Genomic DNA, 26,206 nt, shown 5'->3' on the forward strand with positions numbered 1-26,206 from the left:
TTCTGAGGTTGAATTTTATGTCTGAACTAGTACCATGGGCATAAATTGACCTGTGGCAATTTATCTCACTGCCAAGTATCTGTGAGAGAAGTTCCACTGCTTTACCAGTAGACTATGCTACTGCTTTTAAGGAATTACCACATGGTAGATGTGGTCTCATTTGATCTTGATAACAAATATATGGAAGAGCAGTGAGAGCTAATACTTAAAATTTGAATTTTGCAGGAGACAAATTGACAGGCAGACCTGCTTGAGGTTCTATGATTGGTAAGTGTTGATGGGAAAATAAACTGCATGAAACTTATGTTCCCTCTCAGTCACTCTGCAGAGAAGAAACAGTAAGCAGCAAGAAACACTGTTTGTTCTAACAAAACCAGGAGGCGATCTGAATACTGGACCTCTACGATGAAGCCATTAGCCACAGGATCAGAGAAGCTGTTGAAAACCAAACTGTCGGGAAGTAGACAGTCCATTTGCTGTGAGTTATGCTGTGCTCATTTGCCAGACACATCCTATGATGTGCTCTGAAATATTTTTCCTTGGGGAATGTTCCCAAGATAAGGGGGTAAAAAAACCAAATGAAAAAACAATCTGGTGCATACCAAATTGGACTTCCATTAAACATTGCTTGCAAACCTTCTAAAAGAACAAAGAGTATTTACAGGTGCTTTGGACTCAGAAGGAATAAAAGAAAATGACAAGCTTGTTTTAAATTTTCATTGCATTTGCCTGGTACTGACTTGGAAATTGAATGCTTATTTCATAGGGGAGTTGAGTTTTTCATAACATAGAGGCTGTCATTACAACTGTGAGAGAAAGTGTCCCCTGGGTCTCTCATCCTATTAGAAGGAAACCACATTACCCTCTTCAGCAGGGAGGACTCCCAACAACCACATGTCTAGTCTGTGGACCTCTACCCAGACATAGTGGAAGGGTGAATTGCTGCCCCAAAGCTGGAACAATCAGATCCTTTATCCTGGGAATTGGGAACTGGTTGTGGTGGATCACTTGAACTGAAGATGGGCAAATGGGGGAATCCTGGGGCAGTTCTCTTGTATACATATGTACCAAAGAAAATAAATCCATAAAATAAAGTTTGTTATCTTAGTGAGAGAAGCAGAGCCAGAGGCCGTAGGAGAGACAGCTTAAATAAAAGCTAACCTCTAGGCTCTGCCAGCTTTACCGTTTCCATCGCAGCTCCTGGTGGTGTCTGGCTAACATAATCTTTGACTTCTTTGAAATATTCCCTTGTTGTAGATTGAAATAATGTCATTATTAATAATACTTTGCAGTGAGGAAGAGACTGTTTGTGTCTGGAATCCAGGCTGACTTTGTGACTTATTTTGACCATCAGAATGTGATAGAAATGAAATCGTTTGAGTTTTGAGTTTGGGTCTCAAGACCTGGACTTTTTTTTTTTTTTTTTTTTTTTAATGAGCCCTGTGACTACCATGTGAGGATGCCTGCAGTCCCATGGTCCAATCCCTCCCTACTACTAGCTTTCTTTGCATCAACTGACAGACTTCTAGCTCCCAAAAGTGGTGTTAATGAGAACATACCACCAGATGATCTGGCTTATAACTGACCTGCCAGCTATGTGAGATGCATGTGTAGTCTCATCAGACACCAGATGAGCCGGACCAGACCAGAAAAACTACACAGTCAATGCAAAATTGAGTTAAATTAAGGGTGCTGCTTTATGCCACTAAGTTTCAGAGTAATTTGTTATGAAGTAAAAACTAACTGATATATCCCTGTACCCTTCCAATAAACTCCTTCCATATTTTTTCCCCTAAGCTAACTTGAAGCCCATGGTTTTGTGTCTCTCTATGTTTTTATTTGTAACTAAAGACTTTCAACTATGAGAAATCCTATTAATAAGAGAGGACTATAATTTAACAGAGCGATGGAGAGAATATGAAATTGGTTGGCTGAGTCAGTCAGGACAACATGCAGGAAGACTGACTTTGTATTAAATATGTTGTAGTAAAGCACTTGATTAAATAAGAAACCTACCCCAACACCAATGGATGACATAAAATGTTTCTCTTATCTTTGGCCTTGTAATCCTTTTCCCACAGGATGCAATACATTCTCTGATCTGGTAACCAGTCTGTGGTGTTGCAATGAAGATTTTAATATTGCAATGAAGATTTTTGCTTATTTTTTTCCCTGAGTGGAAGTGTTTGTGGTTCTACTAATAGTTTTCTAACCTTGAAATTTAATTATTGAGTTGCAGAATAGAAAGGAATTCTGCCTGCATAAAATGGAGCCTAATTTAAAAGAAAATTGGACTAATCTGGGCATCATTCACTAACAGAAGATAGGCCCATTCATAACACTGTGGATTCAGTTACTAGATATAATTGATTGGGTTAATCTCCCTTTAGGAAGAGGAAGAATAAGGGTGTAGTTCAGTGGAAAATGCCTAAATAATGCATTGCAGGGACATATTTTAATAAATGGGAAGAAAGGTAGGGGTGTGTGTGTGTGTGTGTGTGTGTGTGTGTGCGTGCTTATTCGCCGAAGGAAGAATAGACGATTTCTGGGAACACGTATACTACATGACTTCTCCTTTTTCTGCATATTGTTCCCTCCTGAGAGGACTAAATTCCAATCAAACATGTTTCTACTTCATAACCTCTTCACCTGGCCACTGCAGACATTCAACTCCAACTGGGCCAAGGAGTCTATTTTCTAGGAATTTGGAACTGTGAGTGATGGATGCTTATTTTTTCTATGAGTGATCTGAATCTGAACATACAAACCAAGGTACTGTGGAACACCTGCATTTGGTCACACGCATACAGGAACACTGAAAGTCAGTCTGGGGAGGGGGAGAAAGAAGAAAGGAGAAAAGCAGGGAAGGGAAGAGATACATGTACATGTTCCCCACAATTTCCTAGAAGCTACTTCTGGCTCTTGAGTTCCACCAAATATTCTGGCATCTTATAATAAATTCCCTTAATGATTAAGCTAATTTGAAGTTGGAATCTGTTACTTGTAATCAAGAGAGCTTCAAATAGAAAAAAAAATTCACATCAATGAGGAGGCAGTTACTAGGATTTCTTAACAATGACATAATTTGCCAGTGTCTGGTTGTATCTGGTTTCTGATTTATTTTCTGATACTGATGTCAGTGGGCAATCTGGGGGCCAAAAATATTTTGTGCCACTTAAAATTCAGGTGACATTCTATTTGCATTATTTCATCAATATTATAGAGCAAAAACATTTTTTGATTTCTCAGGGTATATTTAAGTAGATATATCCATTGTTTTTCTCCTATGAACTGAATTCCTATTCTTCACTAATCTATAATTCACTTTAAAAATACGAGTATAAATATCAGTAAACACAACACGATACATGAAGAGCATTACCATCAGTTTAAAATGTTGTGTCTGCTTAATGTCCAAGTTTCCTCTAGCCTGTCTTTTACTTCAGTAGTAATTCTTCCTAGAGTTTGTAAATCAATAGAGTCACAGTTCTTCACACAGGAAATGGAAAAGATGCATCTTTAAAAAATTATCAATTTAGATTTAATGATGTATGGAGGCTTTTGGAAATCTAATTTGAAAGTAATGCTATTAAAATTAATTTCTTATGTTGGAATCTAGACAAGTAATTAAAAAAACATCTCTGTGAAAAGAAAAACCCAAATACTTCAAAGGCCGTGTTGGTAAAGTCATAGTTAAGGGCTGATAAGATTTCCAGGTTGTCTTGATTAGTGGTGACAACTAGTTAATGCACCCAACCAAGTAGTACACCCCACCAAAACAATCAAGAAGAAGTAATTTCTAGTGGTGGTTCTCTAGTGGTGGTAACCAAGACAATCCTGGAATTGACTATTTTGTCTGTTATCAACATCATGAACTCTGATTATGACAAAGATTCACTAAGAAATCTGAAAGAATGACAGTATTATTATTAAAATTCTCATGGCAAGGAAAGTTCTGAATGAGCTATCGAACATTCCTCTCCAAATAGGTAAAACTTGTGAGCAATGAATGAATGAAAAATCATGAAGAGATGAATCTTGCTATATTACCCTAAGAGATGATTGCCTTTGGAGAATGGACGCAGCTTAATTTCAGTTTGGAAAAAATAGGTCTGAAAAGTTCTTTGACTCTGAGATTTTCAATTTACTCCAACACCTATTGGCATTGTCATAATATTTTAAACCTGCATAGCAATTAAAAGCTGCTCCAACTGACACATTTGAAAGATAGGAAAAATGAGGCCCACAGAGGTTTGATCACCTTCCCAGGGTTACAAAGTTAATTTGGCAAAACTTTAGAACCAATAACAAAGCAGGTCTTATTATTTTGAGTAATTATTATGCAGTAGGTACTATATACTAAAAGCATTTTCTCACTTTTGATCTTGACAATCCTATGAGGTTTGCATTATCATCACTCAACCTTATTATCACTTTATAGATGAAAAAACAAGGCAACAAGTAGTTAAAACCTTGCTCAAGGCTTTGCAGTCTGGAAGCGGTCACCATGTTTGCATTTTGATCTCACAGTTCCAAAGCCCAGCCTCCCACCCACACCCCCAGGCCATGCACACTCCCACATCACCATCATTTCTCCATGCACTTCATCTCTATCCAAACTTTGTTGAGACCTTACAGAAAGGTTCTCCAGCCAAACAATAGTTTGTAATTTTTTTTTTTTTTTTTTTTTTTTTGCACTGAGGAGTGAATTCAGGAGCACTTAACCACTGAGCCACGTTCCCAGCCCATTGTTTTTTTTTTTTTTTTTTTTAATTTTTATTTAGAGACAGGGTCTCAATGAGTTGTGTAGGACCTTGATAAGTTGCTGAGGCTGGTTTTGAACTTGTCTCAATCCTCTTGTCTCAGTCTCCTGAACCACTGGGATTATAGGTATGCACCACCATGCTCAGCAAATTTGTATTTTAATAACAGGCAATATAGCTCTGTGAAAATATTCTTTGATAATAGAATTTAAAAAGCTACCTGGATTTGAACAGAATAGCATTAAATACTAAGTGACTTTTTCAAGTAGGATAGTGGAATTTTGTTATAAATCAAGAGAATGACATAATTCTTAATATTTAACAATAATTATAAATTTGAACGTAATATTCTTATTTGGAAAATGTTTTATTCACTGTGCATTTAGGTATTAGACTAATTCTCTATGGAAAAATTCACCAGGCAGCTGTGTATTCATTTGCCATATGCCATGTTCTCTTGGAGCCAGACATGATGAAATCTGATTTACATTTGGGAGAGACCAACTGCCTCCTCCAGCAAACAGGATCACTCAGCACTAGGGTAGGGAATGGGAACCTACTAACTGAGAGTTGAATGATTCAAGCATTCTGCAAACAGCAACTGGTTTAGCAGAAAGATATATTTTATTCAATAACCACTGTGAGAGGTAATGAGTATTTCTTTTATAGTTATTTGTTATAATAGAAACTACAATAGAACATTTTAATCTTAATTAAAATGAAATAAATTAAAATAAATATAATGAAGTTTATTATAATAGAAATTATATTTTTTTCAATCACAAGTTATTATAACTTACAGCCCTAACTAGGGTCTGGTCATTGCTAGTGGTTTGAATTTAAGGTTTGAATTTTTGCTTGGTCAGTAAATCTCTGCATAAGTTGAAATTGTTCATTTACCCTTCTGTGTTTCACCTCTACCTTCAAAAATAACAATAGCAGCAGCAGGGACACACTTAGCATTTAGGATATGCCAGACACAATTTTAACCACTTTTCACATGTTAACTTATTTCACTCTTCAAAAACCCTTTGAGGTGTTAGCATTATCTTAATTTTAATAGGGAAGGAAACTGACTTGAACGTTTATGCTAATTTGCCTCAGTTCACTGTGTGTGATGAACTAGAATCTGTTTTAACCACAACTCACAAAGTGTGTGTATGTGTATCATACACATTTAAATGGTCTTAACCACAACTCCCTTTCATCAATTTCAAGTGTAGGATCTCTGGACTGGTGAAGACCTTTACAAAGACAAATGATAGAAATCCTCCTAAATTGGTGCAAGCAAACAGGGAATTTATTTGCTCAGTATAATCCAAAATCTTTCCCCACTTTTTGGTTTTTCTTTCTTTCATTTAGGGGTTATCCTTAGGAGGCTCTCCCCTTAGGTTGGGTCCTGGCAATGCGAGCTCAAATCTCCACAGACACTATACCTGTAAACCTCTAAGCCTCACCTCTTCTGATTGGTGTGTCCTGGTCACCCTGAATCAATCACAGTGGCCAGGAGAATGAAATGTTCTGGTTGGTCTGGGTCACATATAATTCTTGGGGCCAAGCCATTCAGTTGGACCTGAACCATGTGAGTAAGGAGATGGTTCCTCCAGGAAAATCAGGGTACTACTACCAGAGAAAGGGGGATGGAAGCCGGGCAGACAACAAAGTGGCAGATGGCCAACCCATTAGATTGCTACTTCAGCAATTTCCATCACTACAAGGCCATAAATTTCTGCCAATAGGAGGGTGGGATGACGTGGTAGAGAAGGGAGAAGAAAAGGTTATGGTGTGTACATAAATCCTGCCCACACTTAAATTACCAAACCTTATTCTCCCCTAAGGATTTCGAGGACTTCTTTGATACAGAAATTTTACTAAGATGACTAGAATACTGAAGGACAAAAATTTATGTAAAAGTTTTCTTTTCATGTCTTAATTTTGCAGTATTTAAAAACATGGCAATAACCTGAAAGCCCAATATTAATGATTAGTAAAATAAGTGATAGTGTATCAATGCAACAAAATTACTATGGACTTGTTAGAAATGATGTTTTCAGCGCATAGTCATATTAAAGGTATAACACTAATTAGAAAAATTAATATCTGAGAAAAAAACATAGTATGCTCCTGATTTTATTGAAAAACAAACATCTGTTTTCTACCTATATAGAAGAAAAGCACTAAGGCAGAAGAAATACATCAAAATTATCAATCATGGATATTCCTTGATGGTAGCAATAACAGTAACTTTACTTTTTCTCTATTCTTTTCCACATTTCCAAGTTTTCTACAATGGATATGTAATATATTTCTAAGAAGAAAAATGTCTTACAGTAGTGGAATAAAGGACTTTGAACTTTACCTGTTTCATATTCCCTAAATTTGTGTCAATTTACAGTGAGAGAAGAAATGTAGATAGTGCAAGAATCAAATAAAAAGCACTCTTTGAAATAACCAAGAGTTGGTTATATTTGCCTACTTCAAAAGACTGCTTTGCAAGTTCTTTATTTTATAAGTATAAGGCTTTATTATATGCTAGAAGAATATTTATACAGGTGCACCCAATTTAAGAACACTTGATATAATGTCAGAAAATTCAAGCTAATAAGATAAGGATAATTACATTATAAAAATAGCAATTATAATTCCAATATCACATGTTCATTGCAAAATCCTGCTAGATAAATGGAAACCCTCTCTGTGTATTTTAAGTATGGCTCAGTTCCCCCAAATGTGATTTGCATGCCAATTTTCAGGGGAGGATATCTAATATGCCAAGCAAGATAAGATTAAACCATATAAAATTATTGTAGAAATTGGAAGTATCTGGATTTGATACATACACTTAAAACATAACTGATAAATATCACATCTGTTTAGTTTAATTGTCAGCAAAGGATCAAGGAGCAGCAGTTGAAATATGTAATCATCTTCATCATCTTATGCCTTTAGATTTCAGCATAATTTTACATATATATGCATATATATATAATTTCATCCTGGTAAGTCTGTTATTATTATCATCACTCTTATGAGAGAATTAGTAATGAAACAAAATAAATGTTTTTTCCAAGGTCAGATACAGAACATGGTGTAGAATTCGGAGCTCCTAATTCTTTGTTTGTTATTCTAATATCACCAGTTCTTCCATCTGAAATATGGAACTAGATTCTGACCATTAATAAAACTAGTAAAATCTTGACTTTGCATAGAGCTTATATTTTACAGATTCTTTTATATAGATTATTTAAATGTAAGAGCATTATTGGAAGATTGTAAGAATTGAGAGAATTGTGAGAATTGAGTCCTTATCAAACAGCTTTTCACACACGAACTTATTGTGACTGACAACCTCTAAGATGACCCTCAATGATCTAGGTCCTCCCCAGATTCATTCCTTTGTATAATTCCCCTCTTCTTGAGTATGGGCTGGAACTAGTGACTTGTTTCCAGTAACTGGAATACAGTAGAAGTGATGGGATGTTACTTCTGAGATTAGATAATGAAAAGACAGTGGCTTCCATTTTGGAGACTCTCACTCTCAGGTCTTCCTCAATGTCTTCTTTAGTTATGCTAAACTATATGGTAGGATTGTATTTATGGATTAACTCCATGTCAAATTCTTGTGCCAGGTGACAAATAGTTCTTTGAGTAGGGCAAATTTCAACATTAGAATCTGCTGTGTATTAAAGTTAATAATGCAAGCTACCTAAGTATACAATTCTTGTTAATCTATGATAATACAGAAGATAATTAATTATAATAACATACTTTGTTGACAGAAATTATTGGGGGGGATAAATATTATTTAATTAAGAAGGATACATTTTGGAATGTGGAGTCCTTTGCTGCAGGGTCTCCAACCCATCTACCTCAGATGTGGTAGGCTTTCATTTCTCATTGTTCTTGAACTCCAACAGCATGTTTTTAAACTCTAAGGTATGTTTTCTGCCCATTGTTTTGCAAGCTTAATATAAATTCTTAGTATTATATTGCTGATAATCAGCAAGCTATTGGACTTCATACATTTTGTAGGTAGTCAACTTAGTTAATTCTCTTGTTCTTTCTAATTGCATTTAAATTTATTCACTTGAATTTTTCTAGTAATCATGTCATTTGTAAGTAACTAGCAATATAGCTTCTTTCTGACCAGTATTTATAACATTTCTTCCTCCTTCCCTTTTTTTCATTCCTTCCTCCCTTCATTGCATTGGTTAGAACATTCAGATGAATGTCAAATGATAGTAAAAGCAGACATCCTCATATCCTATGGTGTTTTACCAATAACATCATGTTGGTTATTGTTTGACAAGGGTGTCTTTGCTGTGAAAAAAAAAAAGTCTTTTCTATTTTTAGTTTACTGAGAGTTTTTTAAAAAAATTATGAATGTTAAATTTTATAAACTTTGGTCAATTCTGAAATGGTCATTGGCTTACTGATGTGAAATTTTTGCTCATTTTAAAAGGGAGTTTGATTCCCTTATAAGGAAAACTCTTAATAAAATATTTGCAACATGACAGTAGCATGTTTTCTTGCTTAAAGATTTCATGTGTGTAATTAGGGCTAGTTCTTTGAGAGTGAGTTCTAGTCTATATTTTTCCTTTCCTTAACTGTAACAAATGCATTTAGTTTTGTATATCACCCTGAACCCTGTAGATCTATGCTACATGAATGTGCAGTCTGCAGATCAATTGCATAAACATTACTTGGGAGTTCGTTAGAAATGCAAATTCTTGGCCTTATCCCACCCTGCTGAATAGAAGTTTTGCAGGAATTCTGAGTCTTAGTGTACTTTCCATTGTTTTGCACACTGAGACCTGAGAGACATCTCTACAGATCATGCAAAAATCATGTGACTCTCTGGGTCCTGAGTAACTACAAATGGAACCCCAGGATTGCATATTAGGATTGGTCTCTTTTCCTGCAGGTATAAAGAAAGGTTTGCCCTGCAGTGGATTCAAAGTTTAGGGATTCAGAGGTGAAGATGTAGTGCCAAGAGCATTTTCTGGAGCATGAAACTATACATGAACTGAGGCAAAATTTAGGAATTAAGAGGGAACAAATTCTTCTCAACAGGGTTCAGGGTTGTGGAACTCAGCCAGGACACATCTCCCTTTATGTTCTACAGGCTCAACACCATACAATTCACCCACATTTAAGCAAGGATTATATCTGCAACTCCCCTCACAGGAATAATAAGGAAGTTCGTAGTTGTAATAATATCTATCATTTCTTCACAGCACATGCAGCACAATCCTTCCTTGACTGCCAATAGGTCTCTTAAGACAGGAGTTGCCATTCCCATCTAAGAGAAGGGGCAACTTAAGCACAGAAGAGTCAAAGAACTTATTTTATGTCGCAATAAGAACAAAGTGAAGAGGATTATCAGATTACAATCAAGAGAATCAAACTGGAAAATTGGAATAAGAACACTAGAAAAAATTAACAGGATGAAGGTCAAATAGCTGTTAACATTTTCCTAAAATCATGTATACTGATGTTTTTACAGACACCAGAACTTCAGGAATATCCAATCTCTGAAAAGATGCCAAAGTAAGGGAGAAAACAAATCACACCCAGGATTAGAATTGGGATGGATGCACAAAAAGTAAGGGTAATTCTGCTCTTTCTAGGCTTTAAGAACTTTGTGGAGTGACTCTTGGTAGAAATTGACTAAGTAAAATTGGTGGGAAGCCAGGACCAGCAGTGCCAGTACTAAGAGCAAAGACAGAATGAACCCTGAGGCCAGAGGCATCACCTCCAGGCAAGGGGCTGCAGCAACTGATGTGAGGAAGGCTTTCCTCCAGCACTCTGTTCTGAGAGAGAGCAAACCACTCACCTCATAAGCCAAGAAGAAAAGGAACAGAGGAAGAGGCTGGGGTCTCACAATACCCTTCAAGGGCATGTCTCCAATGACCTAAGGACTTCCTGTTAGGCCCCAACTGTTAAAGGTTCCACCACATTCCAAAAGTACCACCCTGGAGACCTGTCTTCAAGCTGACAGGTATGGGTCAGCCTCTTTTCAAAATTACACAGTGTAAAATCTCTGCAAGACAGTATGTTACAGAGTTGCATAGGCAGAGATAGTAAGGGGAGGTTTCTCATGAGCAGTTTTTCTATTATATTTCAGTTGTCATACAGGTCTAGTCACATGAGAGCAGTTATAATAAAATATATTTCAATCATGAAATATGAGTATCACCATAACATACACAAACACACAGTCCCTTTACAATCATCCAAAAAGTCTCTACTGAAGAAAGTTGGCATTAAACCAGTATACTCTCTATCTTCCAAAGAGAAGTTATTCATCAAGGGCCACGTAAGTTTATAGGAATTTCTGCCTCTCGTCAACTGAGTGGTTCAAGTGATTTATTTACTGGCTGAAATGGAAGGGAGGACAGATTAAAGGTGAAACGGCATATTATTTATAATAATTTATAAATATTTCAGTGGCTGAGAAACTTGGATATAATGAAATAAGTAAATGTAAATCTCAGAATTGGGTGTAGCCTGGAATGGTATTAAGTTTAATCCTCCATGGTTGATGTCCATGTTAAAAAAAGAAATTCTGAGGGCTGGGGATCTAGCCCAGTGGTAGAGCACATGCTTAGCATGAGTGAGGATGGGCAGAGGGACATACTCACATCCCTCCTTTAAGGAAAGACCTGAAACTTGGTTACTGGGATAGCAGTCAGAACCGTCTTTGGTTCTCAACTCCTTCAGGAATATCCTCAGCTGCAGAGAGCTACCTCACCCTAGGCCATGCCCTTTTGGGGGCAGATCATATCCAATAACTGAGAGAGGAAGGGGCTGGAAAGCCCAACTATTTTGGCCCAGTCTGGAACAACTTTGATGGATCACTTTTGCTCAGAGCTCCCCATGAGGTCAACCAAGACTGTTGCTGGTCTCATTTTGCAGTTCAAATTCTCCCCCTGCCAGTGTTGTTCCCTTTCCTTCCTCTGGTGTGGTTCTGAAGGGCATTTACTAATAAATGTCCTGCATACAAAACCCCATTCTCAGAGTCTACTTCCTAGAGAACCCCACATGTCACATGCTCCCAAACACAATGCCAAATCATTTCCCAAGGACGCATAATACACACCTCACAGCCAGTCTAATTGTATTTTCAGACAGAGTTAGAAAATTCTTCCATGAAATGTTGGAGTCTGACTCTCTCTAGATTATTATTAACCATGTCTGTTCTGAGCCACCGGGATCATGATCATCCCCTCCACATTCTACTTCTTTTGTTTCCACTCACTTGCCTTGAATTCTGTCTTGTAGTCCAAAAGGCAAAACAAAGTTTTAGCTGATTCATCACCATCTATCTCCTTGTTTTGGTAATTATGCTGCTGAAAGGAAACAAAACTGAAGGGAAGAGCAAATGATTCATGGGTCAACAGTTCAGCAAGTAGGGAAAGTTCATGCCCTTTTTTAGGTGACTACCCATTACTATTTGAGGTGGGGTAGGGGACTGTTGCTGAAGGAGGCGCGAACAGGCTTGATGGGAACCAGGCAGGGAAAGGCAGTGCTTTGTAATAACAACACAGATTTGAAACCACCGTGGGCAATTCTTTTACCTTTCTGAGATTCAATAATTATGTTCTTGCTCACTCTCTTGGTGAAAGGAAACATTGTCCATCAGGTTTAGAACCCTGGGTGTTGCTTACATTCCATACTTTCCTTTCTTCCTCATACCATACTACATGTTTCCATTTCCCTCTGTCCTACAGCCTGAATTCATCTGGTTTCTGCTTTCCTTCTCCACATCTACTGCTACTGCTTTGGTTCAGGCTCTTGTTGTGGCAAATGTCTGTGCCAGACCTGTCCTCTTCAGCTCCTTACTGCAGCCAGAATGAGCTCTCTAGAACACCAGACTAATGATCTTGGTAAAAAGCTTAAAATACTTTAATGAAGCACCATGTTTTATAGCAAAAACATGGAAGCAACCCAACTGCCCATGAATATTAGAGTGGATAATTAAATTGTGGCATATTCATAAAACACAATGCTATACAACAATAATGAAAAATAAACAAGTCTCTGGTATGATCATCCACATAAATGAATTTCATGAGTATAATAGTGAGCCCAATCACAAAACAAATCATTCTATATCATATAAATATATATGAATCTTAAAATTCATATATATTCATATATATATATTCATATATATATATATATGAATCTTAAAATAATCTCATGTTGGAAATCAGGCAGAGAAATTTTAGGCAGGGGGGTGAAGTCATGACTATTTGCATAGTGCTGATGTTCTATTTCTTATGTTGAAGGGGCTTAGTTACATGGGTTTGTTCACTTTGAGTAAAGTCAAAGAGCTTAACATCTATGCTTTTTATATATATATATATATTATTCTTTATAAATACCTTTAAAATTCTGTAATGATTCCCTCAGGCCTATCGGGTAAAGACTAAATTCATGCGATCTGCTTCATGGCCTACTTTTCAAATGTTCTTTCTAGTTACTCGCCTTCTGTGTGTTTCTGTAACTAACTCTGAATTTATTGCACTTCTTTGAAAAGGACATCAAGTCAAGTAGTTTGATGATGAATAAAGTTATTTCTCTTTCTGTCTCTCTTTCTCTCTGGTGCTGGGGATTGAATGCAGGGGTCTTAGATAAGACAGGCACTGCCACCTAGCTACACCTCCATCCTGTAAGTACAGTTTTTTAATAAATGAGTGACTGATCTTGAGTATTAAATAAAAGGATATATGTTCAACTTTAGCACAGTTCCTGAAACATAGCAGGCACTCAGTATGTTAACTTCTTTTTCCTTTCTTTCTTCCCACCAGAGTAGAGGGATGAAACGTATAGCTTTGAATGTTGTTAGGCTATTTAAAAAAGGGAAATTACTTTTGTGGAGATATTGCCTATAAATTTTATTGTCCCTTTGGTGAAATTTATTTTAAAAAGACTCTGGATTGTTTTCAACTTCCAACAACACTAATCTTGACACAAATTAGACTTTCTTGGTTAAGCTGTCCTAACAAAACCCGTACTTTCAATGTTCAAATCAGATCCTCTCCAAATCCTTTGGAAATATCACCATATGTCCATTATCTGATGAGGGGATAAAGAACAGCTGCATCTAAAGAAATATATTTCACGGGGCCTGCTTTTACTTTATTTGAACACTTGAAATAGGTGCGGTCATTAGAAGGACCTGAGAATTTTGGAACTGCAAGCTGTTGTTGGTGCTGGTTGTTACTTCTCAAAATATTACCTTCTTGCTATAAAAATGTGTTCCTTCTCAGGCTGGATTTCATAAAGACCTTCCATCTGGTCTGTACTGATAACTAGGATCTCAAGATGCCCATTCCTTACAATTTGTAGTTTTAAAAGATCCAGATGTAGAAGGGTTTTACAGCTTCTTCCAAAAGGATTTTGTCTTCCTAATCCTATAATTGCACATGTTGAGAACTGATCAACAGGAGAGAGTTCTGACAATAAACCTGTTAGAGTGTTTCACTGGCTGTGCATATTTCATTTGACATGTTTAAGGGAATACAGGCAGGAAATAAAAGCACTGAAATCTATTAGGACAAGGTCCACAGTGAGCCAGATAACCCACAGTGGGTGAGACAAGATAAAGATCTAGAAATAAAAAATAAAATTACAGCAACACCTCCCCCTTATCCACAGGTTTGCTTTCTAGCATTTCAGTTATTTGTGGCTAACTATGGTCCAAAACATTAAATGGATAATTCCAGAAATGAACAAATCATAAGTTTTAAATTAAGTGCCATTCTGAGTGGTGTGTTGAAGGCTTGTGCCATCCTGCTCCATCTCCCTAGGACATGAATCACATCCCTTTGTCCAGCATAGCCATGCTGCCTATATGACCTTTAGTTATCAGCAACCCTCTTGGTCATCAGATCTACTATTATGGCATTACAGTGCCTGCATTGAAGTAATCCTTATTTTACTCAATAATGACACCAAAATTCAAATGTAGACATGCAAAGGGCATAAAACGCTGAAGGAGAGATTAACTCTGGTACTCTCAGCAATGCTGTAGGACCTACAGGAGAAAACATGGTATATAAAGGGTTTGGTACTAGTGGGTTTGGGCATCCACTGAGGTTTCTGAGAACATATAGGTGGGGGTGGAGGGTGGCGGGGGACTACTGTAAAACCAAACTGCATTAGGGATGGAGTTCTCAAGTATTTTACTTATATTTGTTGACATCCAGAAATATATCAATTGATTGAATCTCTATAAATTCCAGTTCTCAGTTTCTTAATCCAGAAAAAATGAGAACAAATACCAAATTATGAAAAGCAAATGGGATGCTGATGAAATCCTTTTATCCCTGGAAGACAGACATTGGTAAGTTTACTGACCTGGGCCCTAAGTTGTAGGGGCACAATACAGAAAAATAACTTAGAAAACAAACAGAACCAAAAAAAAAAAAAAAAAAAAAAAAAAAAGAAGTCAGCTACCAAATGCTTCCCCTTTTCTGTTCCTGGTTCACTCTTCTATCTTCTTTCTTACCCATACAGTATACTCACTGTCAGTGTTTTCCTGAAGCTAATGTTCATCTAGTTTCACACATATAAAAATGTGGTAGGTAGAAAAGAAAGGAACATACAGCATGAATGCCAGTCTTGTCTCTGCCCTAAGATGGCCTTGATATCATATGGATGGTGTGAACAATAAATTCCAATTTGCCTGAGATTTCTGCTCTAGTTTCTAGGTCATTTTATCAGAAATAGAAGCAAGGCTTTCCTATATTGAAACATTAGATTTAGAACTTTTACTTTTAAAAGGTAGCAAAATTCCAAAAAGGGCAATTAAAAACATGAAATAAAAATGGCCTGTGCAAAAAGGTGAGAAGTAAGGGACTGGACGCTTGAGTGATGAGAAGATGACCTGAAAGCTCAGGGGCTGAGATTTTTTTGCAAAGGGATGCTCCTTCCATTTGAAGCCTTGATATCTTGGTGATGGTTATTGTGGAGGGGTAGTATGTTGATGGGAAGGTTCTTGAGCCAGGTTGCAACAAGGTGCTGCTAGTGACATATTTTACTTCCATTTCTGATAACAATTCCATAACATAGAAGGGAAAGGAAATGTATTGCAATGTCACTTGGAATAGAGATGTGTCTTGGACTTTTGTCTCTTCCAAGATACCACCCCTGAAAATCCTCGACTTGGTTATTTCTATCCAAAGAATACGATTTTATTTACATGATTGCTGCTGACCAGGCATACAGAAGAGATGGGAAGCAAGTGTTTTGAGTAGACACCAGAATGGCTAACAAAGGTGATGTCAGATGAGTTGCCAGGGAGGCTGTCTCATGTCTCAATACTTCCCAAGGAAACGGATTGTAAAGGAGGATACCCAGTAGCACTTGGTCTGGGAATATGGCCTGAGTGAAGTCACCATGGGTAAGCAAAGAGAAAAGAATGGGAAGTTGAGGGTACTGTGTTTGGGTTGTTGATTTCTGCAGCATTTAAAATTTGTTAACTGGTGGTATACACTGTTAATTCGAACACTTCTATTATAAAAATGATCAGTGAAGTATACACCTCTGGAAATCTTCATGAAAAGAATAACTCTTAAAGGAATATTTGAATATGCATATCCCCTAGGACCAGAGTCATGGCTACATTTTACAAGCTACTTTTCAGTTTTGTCATTAAAAGTCTCAATGTTTACAGAGATCTGTAGCAGTCCTTGGGGCTTCCATAGCCCTTATCAGGTGATGACATAGTAGTTAAGTTCTATCAACAATGATGAACAAATTTCTCTTTATAGCTTCTCTCACTTCTATGCAGCAAAATGGTTAGTTGTGAGGTGCAATGTAATTTTAGAAAAAGCAACACATTTTGTTTCAGACATGATACACTGAGCTGAGTTCTACTTTGGAGGTCTATTCCATCATCACAGCTGTGGCCTAGAGGCTAAGGTTCTGAAGGGAGGAAAAATATACTGGTAGGCATATTTTGTGCATTTGCTAAGTGGGCCTCAAATGCCTCTGTTCATTTAATTGTTGAAAACAGGGTCATCTCATTTAGCAGGAAAGGTCAGCAGGAAAACAAGTGCACCTTAAGAGAAGAACGATTGTCAATAATCTCTGTGTACTTTGAATATGTATTTCAAAGGTATTTCAAATATCTTCCCCATGAAAGAGGCCAGGGAGCCAGACCCAGGTGCCTGCTTCTTCCCTCTTGCTGAGGGTTAAGCCAGAGAAGTTCCTGACTTACAAGTCCACCCTGGGTGTTTAAGATGATGAATATTATGTCTGTGTGTGTAACTATGGCAAATACATATTCTGAAGCAATGTGAAGTTCAGACCAGGTATATGTTCTGCTTGGCATTTTGAGGGAAGATGTAGGAGGAATGATAAAAGAAGCCTGGATTATTTGGGAAAAAAAATCCCTCTCCCAATCCCTTTGATCATTTATTTCCTTACAGCCACCCTCCTTCCTGGAGGGGTTTGGCGCAGGAGGCAGGGAAGGACAATGAGGAAGGGTGGGAATAAGCACCCTGGGATGCTGACGCCTTCTGCCTCATCCTTCCAACTCAAGGACAAGCAGTGTTGGGTCCTTTCTGAAACTGGTCACGGGTAGCAACGTATCAAAGTACATTGATATTAACGGTTCCAAAACAACATAGGATACTGTGATAGTAGCAGGAACCAATTCTTCATTTTCACCATGTGGGGGGCCTGCCGCTCCCTTACAGTGTTGGATGGAAACAGCTTAAGACCAAACTTCCCACCTTAACTCCCACTTCCCAGCTTTATTTTGTAAAATACCTCACCTGGGTATTTTGTTTATTAGGATTGATACACGGGTATTTTCTGGGGCTGACCAACCGCATAGTCTTTTGGAGTCAAAGGTTTTTCAATCATTGTTGGCTTTGAAATCACCTCGTTCCCCGACCGCGGTCCCCAGAGCACACAGTTTCTGTGGGTTTTCTACTCAAGTTCCCCCACCCGCCAGCATCCCTTGCAGAGTCATTTAATCTTTAAGCCGTCTTGAATCCTTTTGCAAGGATGCAGGCTAACATTCTTAAAGCACAGTTAGGCACAATGTCATACTCAAGTCCACACATTTGCGGGACTGTTTGGAGGAGAAATGCATTCTGTACTAAGTCTAGGGGGCACGCGCAGTGCTCAAGTGACCCCCCACGGTCGCCCTCCCCAAACCCCAAGACCCAACTCCAGCCACCTTTGCACCTCAGAGGGGTAAAATTCCCAAGTCAAACCTTAAGGCCCTGTCCTGAGGTGGGGGCGAGAGGGTAGCCCCCCGAAGGCGTGCACCCCTCACCTTGTGGACGGTGCGTGCAGCCGCGTCGCACTGGGAGAATTGGGGCGTCCCGCTGGCTCCAGAAGTCTCTCTCGGAACCCGCTCCTCTTGCACTCGAGCTTTATCAAAGCGCTGGTTCTGGCAACGACCGGCTTTGGGGTATGCTGAGTCTCTGGGCGTCCTCCGCTCCAGCGTCCTTGCCCGAGCCAGTGCACCCTAGGCTGCAGTATACGACCCCGGAGCGCCGCGCGCGGGGCAGCCCCGCGGCGCCGTGGGTGGCAGGGCTGCGCTTCGTGGAGTCTAGGCGTCCGGACTGGAAGAGGAGGCGAGAGGCAGAGTGGGCAAGAGGAGGAGGAACAGGAACAGAGGGCAGTCTATCAAATCAGCCGCGCGGATTGCAGGCGCCCAGGACACCATTAAGCCGAGAAGCGGGTGGGTAGGATGAAAAGGTGAGCCGAGGTGCAATGCAGGGGGTGATGGTGCAGGAGAAGTAGGGTCGGAGCTCCGAGGTGCTTCAGGGCTTGCTTAGGCTGTGAAGGAGAAATTCTGGAGCTGGTGGCGCCCTCAGGGCTCGCGGTTGCAAACACTAGAGGGCAGCGCTGTCCACGCTATAAACCTGGCCTAGGGGGTTGTAGGTGTGACAAGCGTCCCATTTCCTGTGCCCTTTGCTGACCGCAACCCAGGCGGAGAAGGGGTCAGTTCGTGTAAAAAGAGGCAGACCCTATTCCTATCTTCTGTGGAAGGAAGTAGGGAGAGCAAAAAAGAGCGAGTAGTTGACGGATTTGGACGCTGCCTCTCTGTGGCTCCTCCAAACCTTCTGGAGGCGAAATAGCTTTCCTCAGAGGAGACCACACCAAGGAAGGAGTGCTCTGAGGAGAGGTTGAGAAGTTGGGGAGGGAGAAGTGGAAGAAATTGGGGTCTGTCAAAGAGAAAGCGAGGCAGAAATGTGGGGAAAGCAAAGAAAAGGATATGGGTTGGGGGTGAGATGGTTGCAGCTGAGGGACCTGCTGATAAGTCGCTGTTTTTCTGGCGGGAACTTTCCCTTGAAGGGCTGACATTTCATGTTGGCAGAGGGCTTTCTTCCTAGCGTTCTAAGAGCTCTTGGCTCGGCTGCAAGGCCAGAGAAGTTAAACTTGGGAAGGACTTCATAGAATTCTGGCTTCCTGAAGGAAGCTTCCGTAGCGCTGGTTGGCTGTATTCTGTTTGGAACTTGAGTGACTGAAACCTTGAAGATTTTCCATAGATTGATTCTCCGACATTGTGAAAAGAGATCAGATTATTTGATGTAGAACTCTGAAAGGTGAGGAGCCATAAAATGAATTAGAAACACTTATGTAGGCAATATGATCTGCAGACAGCCTGCAACCTTAGTGTTAAACAGACCTGGGAACCCATATAGACAACCTACACAGCTTCCCCAGTCACTAGCTTCACACTCACTTTTCCGGTGTGGGCTTATGTTTGAATTAAGAAGGCATTTCAATTTTTTTTTTCAGTTTGGCAATTCTAAAATGAAACCCTTCTTCAATTAAAAAAGCAAACCTCTGTACCTTCCCTGCCTTGAGGAGTGTCTCTCAAGATCAGTAGTGGCTGAATGATGGGAATGAGGGGGGATGTCACTGAACAGAGAAAGGAAGGTTGGTAAACTAAAGTTTTAAGTTGTGATTTGCTTCTGTTAAGCCCATTAAAGCAAGAGAACTGGCTTAAAGTACACTAAAGCCTAACAAGAGGATAAAGGTGGAAGAATGTTACCCTACCAGAGAGATGGTGCATCTTGAAATTTGCTTGATGATAAAGGTGTTATATAAGAATAAACAGAACAAGAACCATTCTTCATAAAAAAAAAAAAAAAAAAAAAAAAAAAGAATCTCATAGGACTGTTCTTTTAGTTATTCCAAGAGTGAGTATTACTGAATTTTATGTTCTACCCTGGCAACCTTGGAGTCCTTCCAAGAGATGAAAGAAATTCAAATTCATTCTGTTCTTTTTTTAAGGAAATTATCTCACCTATTATTTGGTTAGTACAATGTAAGCATTTACGGAAATGTGTATTAGAAACTATTGGAAACTATCCTGAACATATCTCAAAATATCCTATTTTGTAGATTTCAGCTTCGTGAAATTTATGGTTATTCTTAAGCTATCAATTAACATCTGGGATCCACTTTACTAGGGGTAATAAGTCAACATTTGCTTAAGCAGAAGCTGAAAATTCTATTTGTGATTTACTCACATGAATTTCTAGTAGGCTCTATGAGTGCTTTAAGATTGTGGGTATATCTCCATCACATCCCCATTTCATGATGGAGAATTTCTTATTAGTTAAAAACTTATCTTTGCCAGCTATGGTGGTGCATACTTTTAATCCTAGCTACCCTGGAGTCTGAGGTAGGAGGATAGCAAGTTTGAAGCCAGCCTGGGCAACTTATTGAGACTCTGTCTCAAAATAAAATAAAAAGGATTGGGGGGCATATTTCAGTGTAGAGTGCTTTCCTAGCATGTGTGAGGCCCTGGGTTTGATCCCCAGCACAATGCCCCCCCCCCCCCCCCCCCCCCCCCCCCCCCCCCCCCGCCTCCACACACACACATACACAAACAAAAAACAAAAAGACTATCGGTAAGGAGTGGAACTCTGGGCAACTGGCATAATAAATTCATCAGCTTTCAGTGGGAACTCAGTCATGAAGGAATTATTTTAAAAATTTCATTCATTAAAATTTAGATTGATAAATATCTGCCATCTTTCAGCCATGAACCAGCTTCTAAGGAAGATACAGTTTCTTTTATCAAAGATTCTACAGTTCAGTGGAAAGAGTGATTCACAAACTAGTAAATCTGATCCAGAGTGATAGTTGGGAGAAGGGGGAAGTATAGTGTGTACAAGGGAGGGAAATCTAATCCAGACTTTAGGATCAGGGGATAATAGCATAAATGATGACAGTGTTTGGGTGTATATGAAAGGAGGGGTGTTCGGTAGTGGGTGGGGAGTGCAGAAAATGATGAACGATGGCTTACCCGAATCCTCAACATTCATTCCAATCACATTAGTTCACTTTTCACTGGGATGCTGGAAGCTCACCCACATGAGGGAGCAAATGTGCACACGCTGCATTTTCTTCCTAGAAGTTAGATTACAAGCTTTGTGTTTGACTTGTTCATCACATAAGTGGAGGGAAGTGTTAAGATCCTGGTTGACATTTTCTGTGGTTTTCTTCCTCTACTGTGGAAGTGGGAATACGCCAGAAAGGGAAGTAGTTAGGATGGGAGGGAGCTTACTTTATGGAGCTCACACCATTCTTCTGCTAAACAATCCCCATAACTCTATGGCATAGTTCTTATCTCATTTTGCTATTGATTTCAAAGCCTGAGCTTCAAGCTACACTCTGTGCCTGTGGAGTGACAAAAGCCAGAGGGAGAGTATGGAATGTCTTTGGTATGTCTCTGGTAGGTTACTCCATTTGTCAGCTTTCTCTAAGTTATGCTATTATAACAAAGCATAATCCCCAAATCTCTGTGGCTTACTACAGCCAAGTTTTTTTTTTTTTTTTTTTCCTTTAATCTCACCCCACAGCTATGGATTGGTGGATTGGCTGCAGCTCCACTCCACACATTCTGGGACACAGGCAGATAGAGCCAGGCCTTTCTTATAGTAGAGGGAAGAGTAATGTTGGAATATGACAATAGTTTTTAATGCATTTGACTAATTGTAAGGTAAAGCACTTGTGCTCACATTTCATTTGTGAAACCAAGTCAACCCAAGTCAAGTAAGCTTGATGTCAACTGAGCAAAAAGTAAACTTCCTACTCTAGGAAGAATTCCATGGAGGAGCTTGGTACAGATGACTCTATCAAGAACTCACTATTAAATTGACAACAATCTCCAGCAATGCTTTAGAATGAACATTTTCTCTTTATTTGTTTGACTCTATTTGCTAACTGTATTCACCAACTTCAGTATTCAGGGGGCAAAATAATGACTCTGGGTAGATTAAATTAATTGATTAGAATTTGTCATCTGGGTCTAAGTTGTAGCAGGAGGAGTTGGTATGTTGGCCTTGCCCTCACAAAAAGCTCCATTTTCTGACCATAAACTGGCTCTTCCTCCATACTGGCATGTATTTATATTTGTTCCTATTAGGAAATAAGTAAGGCAGATTAGGTGGACAAAAGTTCAAACTCTAGTGGTATTGACAGTGGCTCATAATCAACAAAATTTTTCATCAAAAGTCATTCTGACAAGATCATTCACTGATCAATAGAAATAATTGATATATTGTCCATAAATATATTTTGAACACTTCCAACTTGGAAGTTTAAAGAGTTAAATAAGACCTGGTCCCTACCCTCAAGAACCCAAAAACCATGGTAGACAAAGACATTTACATGAATTACTACATGAAAGAACTGAAGGAGCAGAGCACCCTTGGGGCTAAACTAAAAGTAGGCCTGCTAGCTGTAAGGTTAATCTTTCTCTTCCTGCCCTCATGGCCTATATATTCGAACTTAAAGGATTGTCAATAGATGGAAACTCACCAATCCTGTTACATGTGAGACGATGCAAGAAGGTTCAGAGAAGAAATGATTGGGTTCTGAGAGCCTTAATCCAATCACCTTATGGGATTAATTGAATGGTAACTGAAAGCTGGTGGGGTGTGGCTGGAGGAGGTGGGGCATTGGAGGCATGGCTTTGGAGTATATATTTGTATCTGGCAAGTAGCATCTCTCTCTCTGCTTCCCTTCACCATACTCTTTTGCCATGATGTTCTGCCTCACCTCCAGCCCTAAGGAATGGAGCTGGCCTTCCATGGATGGACTAAGACATCTGAAACTGTGAACCCTCAAATAAACTTTTCCTCCCCTAAAGTTGTTCTGGTCAGGACCTTTTAGTCACAGCAGAAAAAAAAAAAAAAAAAAAAGCTGACTAAGACACCATCCTGATCTTCTTTACATGGAACAGCAGTGATTTGCTGTGAACATGTGTTCCAAACAATTATGTTCCTTTGCCCTTGTATTATTCAATAAATAACTTGCAAGTTGAAATTATGAAGGCACACAGACAAAGCTGTTGAATATACACATTGAATTTTTAAAACTGGTATGAGGGAGAGGGTAACTACCTGTAAAAGTGATTCATATATGGGGGCACAGGTCATTCCAAGAGGCACAGGTCATTCCTTGTAATGGAGAAATCATTTGTATCTGCTACTCCTGAGTCCTGGACAAAGCAGGTAGTCTTTGTTCTATGCTCATAGGAGGATTTTGGTGATTTGGTGATTTGGGAGATGACTTACCCTGTGTTATGGCAGCTCCCTCCTTTCTTTCGCTGTCCTGCTTGATAATAGTTATACTGATTGTCAATCATTTGGACTCTATACTGCAGGATTCAGAGTCCATCACTTAAAACAGACTAACCTTTGACTAACTTCTTACTTTACATTTGTTTCAGTTTCCACTCCTCTAGAATGGGACTTTGTTATGCTACTAAAGTTTCCCTGGGGAAAATCAACAGTGACTTTGTAATGACCAAATTTGGAGGCTGCCTTTTAATTCATATCCCTTCCCCTCTTCTTCTTCTTCTTCTTCTTTTTTTTTTTTAAGCATTGTTGACAAGTCTTCCTTAAACTTTCTCTGTTCTTGGTCTTTTGAACACATCTGTCTTGGTATTTCTATTTCTTGAACGATTTTGTCTAAATTTTCTTTGTTTCTTTGTGTGTTCTTTAGTTATTGCTCTTTATACTTAGAACCCCTAATGCCAAAAATTGCTCAGGCCCAACCAATGCTATCAATGGCTAAAAAGAAAACTTGAGTAAGTGGAGATATATTTATGTACCTGGATGAGAAGACCAAAGTATTCTTTTTTTAAATGGGGAGAATTTGTAGAGATTATAATGTTTGTCTGAAATTATAAACTTAGTTGAAAAGCAAAGAAAACTTTGAAAAAGAAAGCACTTGGAGGATAATCATCTTAGGTGAAGTAGTATAGTCTTTAATAAGGCTAAAATAATTTTTAAAGACAATACTACTATAACAAATACAGTTAAAAAGGATTGATAAGATAGCACGAGTAGGGACCTTGAGTATGTGTGAACTTATCGCATGATAGGAAAGTATCACACATTGGTAAGGAAGGGTAATTACTAAATAAAAAATATTGATAGAATTGACCAACCAGTGGAGTGGAAAAAGTTTGAAATCTTTGCATCATATTATAAAGCAAAATAAATTCTAAAGAGGTTAAATAGTTAAATGTAAATAATTCAGGACAATGAAAGAGAAACATTTAGGTATATATTCTCTGATATTTGAATAAGGAAGGAATTTTAAGCCCTGGATTTGATGTTTAAGAGCATTTGGATTAGTAATTCTGTGTATTTCCTTGACACAGAGTTGTAGAATTTTAATCATGGTCATCATGAACTCAAGTCAAAGCACACCAGAATCTTCTGTTCTTTTATACAAGTTGAAGCCCTTCCTCTAAAGCTCCAGTGTATCTGTGTTGGTATCCCTGCCTTCAATGATGGCAGGATGGGAAGTGCCAGCCCTCTTGTGTTATCTGCATCACCTTCCTCTCCTGGATCCTCATTCCAGAGCTTCCTCTCAGTCTCAACATACTATTTATTATCACCTCTAACTTTTTCTGCCATTCATATGTACTAATGGACTACATTATATTACAGCCTTTACTATCTGACAGAGTGCTTGTGTTATGATTTGGATGTAAAGTGTCCCCCAAAAGCTCACATGTGAGACAATGCGAGAAGGTTCAGAGGAGAGATGAATGGGTTGCAACAGTCTTAACCCAATCAGTGAATTAATCCCTAATGGGATGAATTGAAGTGCTAAGATATGACTGGAGGAGGTGGGAATTGGGGAGTGGTTATAGCGTATGTATTTTGTATCTGGAGAGTGGAGTCTATCTTTGCTTCCTGACGATGTGAGCTGATTCCCTCTGCCACTCGCTTCTGCCATAATGTTCTGCCTCACCTCGAGTCCCAAGGAATGGAGCCAATCTTATATAGACTAAGACCTCTGAAACTGTGAGTCCTCAAATAAACTTTTCCTCCTTTAAAATTTTTTCTGGTCAGATTCTTTAGTCACAGCAGCAAAAAAGCTGACTAAAACAGCTTAGTATACAGTAGGTGCTTAATCAATGTTTATTGAATGAGAAATTTTCTATTTTAATGTTAAATACTTTTCTTCAGAAATTGACTCTTAGATATTATTCTTTAACTTATTCTTTTATTCATGAAATGATGGAGAGCAGCATTAATGGGAGCTGAGATCATGAAAAGGGTTAAGAATAATTACTGACTTAGGCAATTGGGTAGGAAAAAAAGTACTATATTCAAGCTTGGGGCATGTTATATTTGAGGATGCTATGAGTCATTGGCATAGTATCTATTCACTACCTGAAGCTGGAGATGACATTTTGGGGGGTCAGCAGGGATTGCCATTCATGTACATCTTATTGCACAGTGCCTCAACTGCATTTGTACATCAGCATGCTTGTCCTAGGATATTCTTTTATTCATGTTCTGGAGATTTATTTTCCTCTAAGGTTTTTGGAATTTTTTCTTTTGGGTTTTGCTTTCCTTTAAATCTTTTCTCTTTCATTTATTACTTACTCAAGGCTATCCATAACTGAGAGAAAGGAAAACATCCCTTTGATCTATATTCCCTGGCAGCTTTCTCTAAGTGACCTTCATGAGGAAGGAAGATACCCCACTTTTTCTCAGTCTTGAGAGCTTTTCCTCTTGTATGAAAAAGTAGACTTTGACACTGCAAAGACCCTGCTCCCTGGGCCTGCCTGTTCAGGCTCGAGAGTTTAGAAGCTGTAATAACCATGTGCTGTGCACTTTCTTGCAAAAGCCAAGGAAAAACACCTGCTATCCACCAGACGTGGCATCTGCTGGAGGATTATTAAAACTTCATTTTTAAAAAATTTCCTCAACAGTTTGGGTTCATGGTGAATATTAAATTATTAATAAAAGCTGGTAAAGTTTTTTTCTGAAGCAGACAACCATATTGAGTGTATTCTAGGTGCTTTATATGAATTATATTATCACAATCGAAATAAGTTTAGGAAATAGACATTATCATCTCCAATTCACATTCAGGGAAAAGGAGAGGCTAAGGTCACATGAGTAGTATGTGGGTGAACTGAG

The sequence above is a fragment of the Sciurus vulgaris genome (assembly GCF_902686455.1).
Source record: "Sciurus vulgaris genome assembly, chromosome: 7".
Classification (NCBI taxonomy): Eukaryota; Metazoa; Chordata; class Mammalia; order Rodentia; family Sciuridae; genus Sciurus; species Sciurus vulgaris.